Source organism: Cebus imitator, unplaced genomic scaffold (assembly GCF_001604975.1).
Source record: "Cebus imitator isolate Cc_AM_T3 unplaced genomic scaffold, Cebus_imitator-1.0 Scaffold399, whole genome shotgun sequence".
Classification (NCBI taxonomy): domain Eukaryota; kingdom Metazoa; phylum Chordata; class Mammalia; order Primates; family Cebidae; genus Cebus; species Cebus imitator.
The window spans coordinates 1,602,491-1,608,419 of record NW_016107714.1 but is presented as its reverse complement, the minus strand read 5'-3'; the positions used below and the strand labels follow the sequence as shown (position 1 = coordinate 1,608,419).

At 37.0% G+C, this 5,929-nt stretch overlaps 1 long non-coding RNA gene across 1 annotated transcript; it reads right to left on the bottom strand.

Annotated features, from left to right (window-relative positions):
* Nucleotides 1-984: 984 nt before the first annotated feature.
* LOC119468234 lies at nt 985-2,673 on the bottom strand. The gene is made up of 2 exons (XR_005196880.1): nt 1,919-2,673; nt 985-1,454 (listed from the first exon to the last, which is right to left on the bottom strand). It is a non-coding gene; the product is annotated as an uncharacterized LOC119468234 (long non-coding RNA).
* Between the last annotated feature and the right edge of the window lie 3,256 nt (nt 2,674-5,929).

Here is a 5,929-nt window from a genome sequence, read left to right as displayed (position 1 = left end):
CATAGTCCTATCATGAGGATCCCACCCTTATGTCCTCATTTAAACCTTAATACCACCCAAAGACCCCATGAATTTCCAAATACTATCACATTTCAGGTTAGTGGTTCAACATATGAATTTTAGAGAGAAATAATTCAGTCCATATCAATGTTCAAAATGTAGTTCCTAAATTTAACATATACTTTTTATTAAATAGGAATAAATATCTCCTTAAGACAATCAAATAAATTTATCTCAAAACAAAAGTCAGCATCACATTTAATGAGGAAACTAAAATAATTCCAATTGTAGATAAGAATAGAAATAGAATTTTCAGTATTACCACTATTCTTTTTTTAAACCAACTTAGAAGAAAGATAACTTACATACAAGGAAATGCTTATATTTTAAGTTCACAGTTTGATAAGGTTTGACAAATGTATATACCTGTGTAACCACAATGCCCCCAAAATTTTGATTACTTCAAAAAGTTTCTTTCTGCTTCTTTTTAGTTGGTCATATGTTTTATTTAATTTTATAATTGCTCCCTATTATTTCACATAGTTTTGGAGATTTACCCTAAATAATTAGAAAATAAATAATAAGTATAAAATTTAGAAAGGAAGAGATAAAATAATTATAGCTAAGATAATTGTAAATCTGGAAATGAACTGAAAACCAATGGAGAATGTTAAGATGGTTGGTAAAAATACAATATACCAAAGTCAGAAGTGACGCAGGAATTTTGTTGGTTGCCTTGTTAGCTGGGACCTCCAGCCAGTGACACACCCTTGCCCCCCACCCCTTTGCTTGCCCCCAGGCCTGCCACTGGAGGCACCCCACCTACTCAGTCCAGAGCCAAATCTGGCTTGCATACCAGCTTGGCCCATAGCTGGGCCAGGTGCCCCCCCGCCAACCTGTATTATAGTTTGTAAACACCTTCAGCAGTTCCCGAGTTCTTGCCCTGCATCCAAGAAAAATGAGGATATGCTGACAGTTGAAGGGTTAGGATTGACGGAAAAGAATTTTATTGAGGAATGGAACAGCTCTCAGTGGGGAAGGGATGAGGAAGGGGCATGGGGATGGTGGTCCTCTAACCCTACATTAGGGTAGTTTTTTTCTTTTTCAGTGTTGCTGGGTCTGGGACTTTCTATGGACTCAGAATGGGGAGTGCTGACTGGTTTGTGAGTATGCAAAAAAAAACTTAAAGCAAAGACACCACTCAAAAGTGGGCATCACAGTGTAGGAAACCTATTAGGAAAGGGTAGGTATATGTAAAATAGGTGAAGGGTGGAGATCAATCAGAGGAAAGTACACCAAACAGGAAGACAGGTTCTCAATCTGATCCAAGGATTTGCCTTGTAACTTGGCTTTCACCCTTTAAACTGTCTTCAGCCTGGCGGTGGAGCTTCACCAGGGACCTGCCGGTTTCTGCCTAAGCATTTGACTGCCTTCTGTCACTGTCAGTAGCCTTCCTATATTCAAATAACAACTAACTGAGAAATCTTGCAACATACATTTCTTAACCTTTTAGAGGATCTATAAAATGAGTGATTTTAAGTTTTCTTAGTTCTACTTCGAATTTTAATTTTCTGTTCTGTACCATTTGCTTTTCAGCTTCCAAAATTTTGCATCTTGTCCATTCTTCCTATCCTTGTGGATTTATGCCCTTCTAAAATTGTTTAAGTTCATTTATGACATAGGATGAAATGTAAGGTGTGTGTGTTCAATTTACCATCCTTACTTGGAAGTTTCCTAGGAAAGATTTCTTAGAGGATCTGACTCTACTTATTCATCAATTACCATTTGAACAAAATAAAGTTCCCCCCTAAGTTAGGGGCTAAAACAACAACCATTTATTTAGCTCATGAGTTTGTAAGTCAGCAGTTTAGGCTAGACTCAGGTGAGTGGTTTTCTGGTTTTGATTGTGCTCACTTACGTGTTTATTTTAGGATCACCTACATAGATCTGCTCCTGGGATTTGGCTGGCTGTTGGCTGAGGCATGCTTATACATGTAGCAGTGGCAGAGTTCCAGAAGAGTTCATGGAACACACAGATCTTCCAAGGCTTAGATTGGCAATGGACACATCACCACTTCCACTGCAGTCTGTTGGCCAAAGCAAGTCATAAGTCACATTAGATTCAAAAGGTGGGGAAATAGACTCCACCTCTGATAAGAGGATCTGCAACATTAAAATCCTATTATAAGGGGTGTGGATTCAGGGAAAGATAAGTAATTGGAAACAATTTTGCAATTAGTCTACCATAGCAGGCATGCAATATCAGCCTCTTTCAATTTTCCTCCTTTGCCCGATTAGAATGAGGATGTGCCTGAAGATGTAGTAATTTTATTATGACCATAAAGACACAGCCCCATGATAAAGAGAATGGAGAAATACTATGTTAGTCTGGGACTCTTTTCCTTTAGACTTTTTGTTGTATGAGATCAACAAATCTCTATTTAAGTCATTGTAGTAGATTTTACTGTTGTTTGCCGTTAAATGAAAGTAACAAATATTTCTTCTATGGGGCAAAATATATTTTCTTATTGTCCTCATGCTTCTCTGACCATTTCTTCCCTGACTTTAAGAGCTCTAATATGTCTACCTTTTAAATGTGTTTTTCACAGGGGTTTTGTCCTCAGACCACAGATATTCGTATATTCACAAGGATTTTGTCCTCAGCCCACAGGCGTGTATGTGTGTGTGTGTGTGTGTGTGTGTGTATATATATATATAATATAAATATTTATATTCATAGAAATATATATAGTATATATAATCACCAGGATCACCTGGAATGATTGCAGTGCCCAACCTGCATGGCCACATGTGGCAGCCATATTCCCTACATGCTTCCCTTTGTTATTTAATCTACTGTGATGAGTTATCACCAAATAATTTTCTCTTCTTACATCAACAGCCAAGTCTAGTTATCTATCCTGCATTCAGATGCCTTCTCAAGATGTAAATTTTGGACTTTTACACCTGGATGTACCATATGTATGCAGTCTCAATGTATTTGGAAAGATCTCGTCTTTTCATCTAAATGGAGCCCTCCTCTGTTTCCCTAGTGGGCTATTGCTGTTAATAATATCAACTGAATTAGAATACACCATTCTTCAATAGCTATCTCCAATAGCCTGCTGAAGAAACTTAGAATTTCTCTGACTCACTCACCTTCAAATACCTAGTCTTCGTAATTGTACCACCAAAGGTCTCCTAAATTTGTCTCGTCAGTTCTGTCTAGATGAACATTACTCTGTTTAGACCCTTATCATTTCTCATGAGAACTACCAAAAGAACTTGCTAAAAGCACTTGCTGCTTCCATTTATATCTCAGTCAAACCCATTCTCCACACAGCTGCCAGTGTGGTCTATTTAAAATGCAAACGAGGCCATGTCATCCCCCTGCTGAAAACCATTTAATGGCATTCCATCATCTATGCGATAAAGTTCAAGCTCCTTAATATAACACATAAGATCCTACATTATCTGTCTCCTGCAGACCCTTCCAGCTTAAACTTTAGTGACTCTCTGGTTTGAAATTAAAGTTCTATCCACACCCAAATATTTGCCATTATTCTCATCTAGGATCCTTTCCTGCCCTATATCTTCTGTTTCCTTTGTAATGACTTTTTTAGACACAGCTCAGAATTACCTTCTCTAGGACATTTCCCTAAGCCTTTCTTTATCAGTCAGCATTTTTGCAATCAACAAAAATCAAATGTGGCTTATGTAAGAAGAAAAATTTATTTAATTGATGTTTGGTTTCTTACGGAGTTTCCAGGATTCTGAGAAAATCAGATTCAGGTCTATACAGTCAGAACCAATAGGTAAAAAACACAAAACTGGTCCATTAGGAAAACACTGCTGCATAGTAAGGGACCAGAGGTTGGAGATGCCACACTTTTTCACTACGTTTTACATCACTTACCACTTCCCCCAGTGGCGTTAACCCAGTTACTGGATTTGCCTCGAAGTCCAGGACCTATAGATGTGTTTATAACTTCTCTAGGTTTGTAACAATCCCTACCTTAATATTTCATATGCTGTGGATCAGAGTGTTAAGCTAACCATTACTAACATACTTATAAAAATGTGAAGTAATGGGGCAAAGAGAAAGGAAAAATCATTTTATTTTTGAGTTTTAAAATCAGCTAACGTGTAACTTACTTGTAATCAAATGAACACATTGTAAGGGAACAGTTCAATGAGGTTTGACTAATACGTACCTCAATCAGGAAACCACAGAACATATCCATTATCCCAGAAAGTTCCCCAAGACTTTTTTATTTATGGTCAACTCCCATGCCCTCACCCTCACTTAGGCAATCATTGATCTGATATTTATCTGATTAATCTTACCTGTTCTAGAACTTGCCATAAATGATATCAGAATGGTATCAGTTATTGTGTACTCTTTTCGTGCTTGACATCTTTGAGAGTCATTCTTGTTTTTTTCTGTTTCACTAGTTCATATCTACTGCTGATTAGCATTCATACCTGTTGCTGATTAGTATAGCATAACTATGCCTAATTTGTTTATCCACTCACTTACTGTTGAATATTTAGATCTTTACCGTTATGAATAAAACTTCTTTTTAATTACCTAAGAGTTGAATGCTAGGTTATATGGTTAGTATATATTCAACTCTATAAGAAACTGCCAGATTATTTTTCAAGGCTGTTGAACTACATGGCACTCCTACCAACAATATATGAGAGGTCCAGTTGCCCCATATCCTCATCAACACTTGGTAACTTGTTTTTAGCTCTAGCCATTTTTGCCAGTAAGCAGTAGTATCTCCTTGTAGTTTTAGTTTATATTGCATAACTAAATATATAGAACATCTTTTCATCCACTTAGTCATTTTTAAAATGTTTCCTTTTGTAAAACATCTTTTCACATCTTCTTTTAAAATTTAATTTTAGAGAATTTCTAAGAGTAAATACATATTTTTCTCAGCCTCTGTGGTGATAGAATTACTCGCCTTTTTTTTTTTTTTTTTTTTTTTTTTTTTTTTTTTTTTTATTTTTTTTTTTTTTTTTTTACTTTTTTTGCCTAATGACATGAAAAACTCAGAACAGTCTGAAGGAATATTGGTTTACCAGGTTAGGTTTCCTTCCTTGGGTAGTAAGGCTTCTAGATCCCAAAGTCATAGGGAGAGAAAAGAGAAAAGCTTTGTAAATGGCTCATTAGGTATAATAACAAGACAGGCAGCTTTACTCCACTTCCTCCTCTTAGTTCCTGGAACCACAGTTCCTGACTACAGGAGAACAAACACCACATAGAACAGCATATTATCTTCACTAAGTGTGGTCTTCAATGATATTCCCGGTCTTCAATAGACTGTTCCATCATTTGCTAAAGCCAACTAATTTTAGGACATGGGATACATGGTATTACAGTGAATACATGGGCATCAGTTTCTTTCTCTTTGTAAAATAAATTTTCTTGTTAGAAATCATGTTATGTTGAATCTCACAGTGGTGAATAGGATGATTAGTAAATTCACACATGGTGTTGCTAACAGAATATTGGCAGGCAGAAAAAAGAAAAGCTTTGTAAGGGGCTCAACAATAAATGTTTATTCTAGAGGGGAATATCATTTTCCACCCCATGATGAAAAGAGTCCAGTGCAATCAACTTACTGCCAGCTGGCTGGCTGATCCCCCCCAGCCATGTCATCTTATTAAAGGCTAATCATTGGTCATTGTGGCTGGCATGATAAGGACTCAGCTATGGTGCTGGCTGGCTGGGTCACTGTTGGTGAAATAAAGCACTTATGCTGAATCCAGGCTTAACCCTTATCCCTGCCATCATGGGTGCTTTGCTATTGAGCATACTGAACAAGGACTTGAGAAAACTAGAGAAAGAGGCTGACTGGCACCTTCAAGTCAGTGATTTCACCCACCTGACTACTGATAATTTTCACCACAGTTGGGA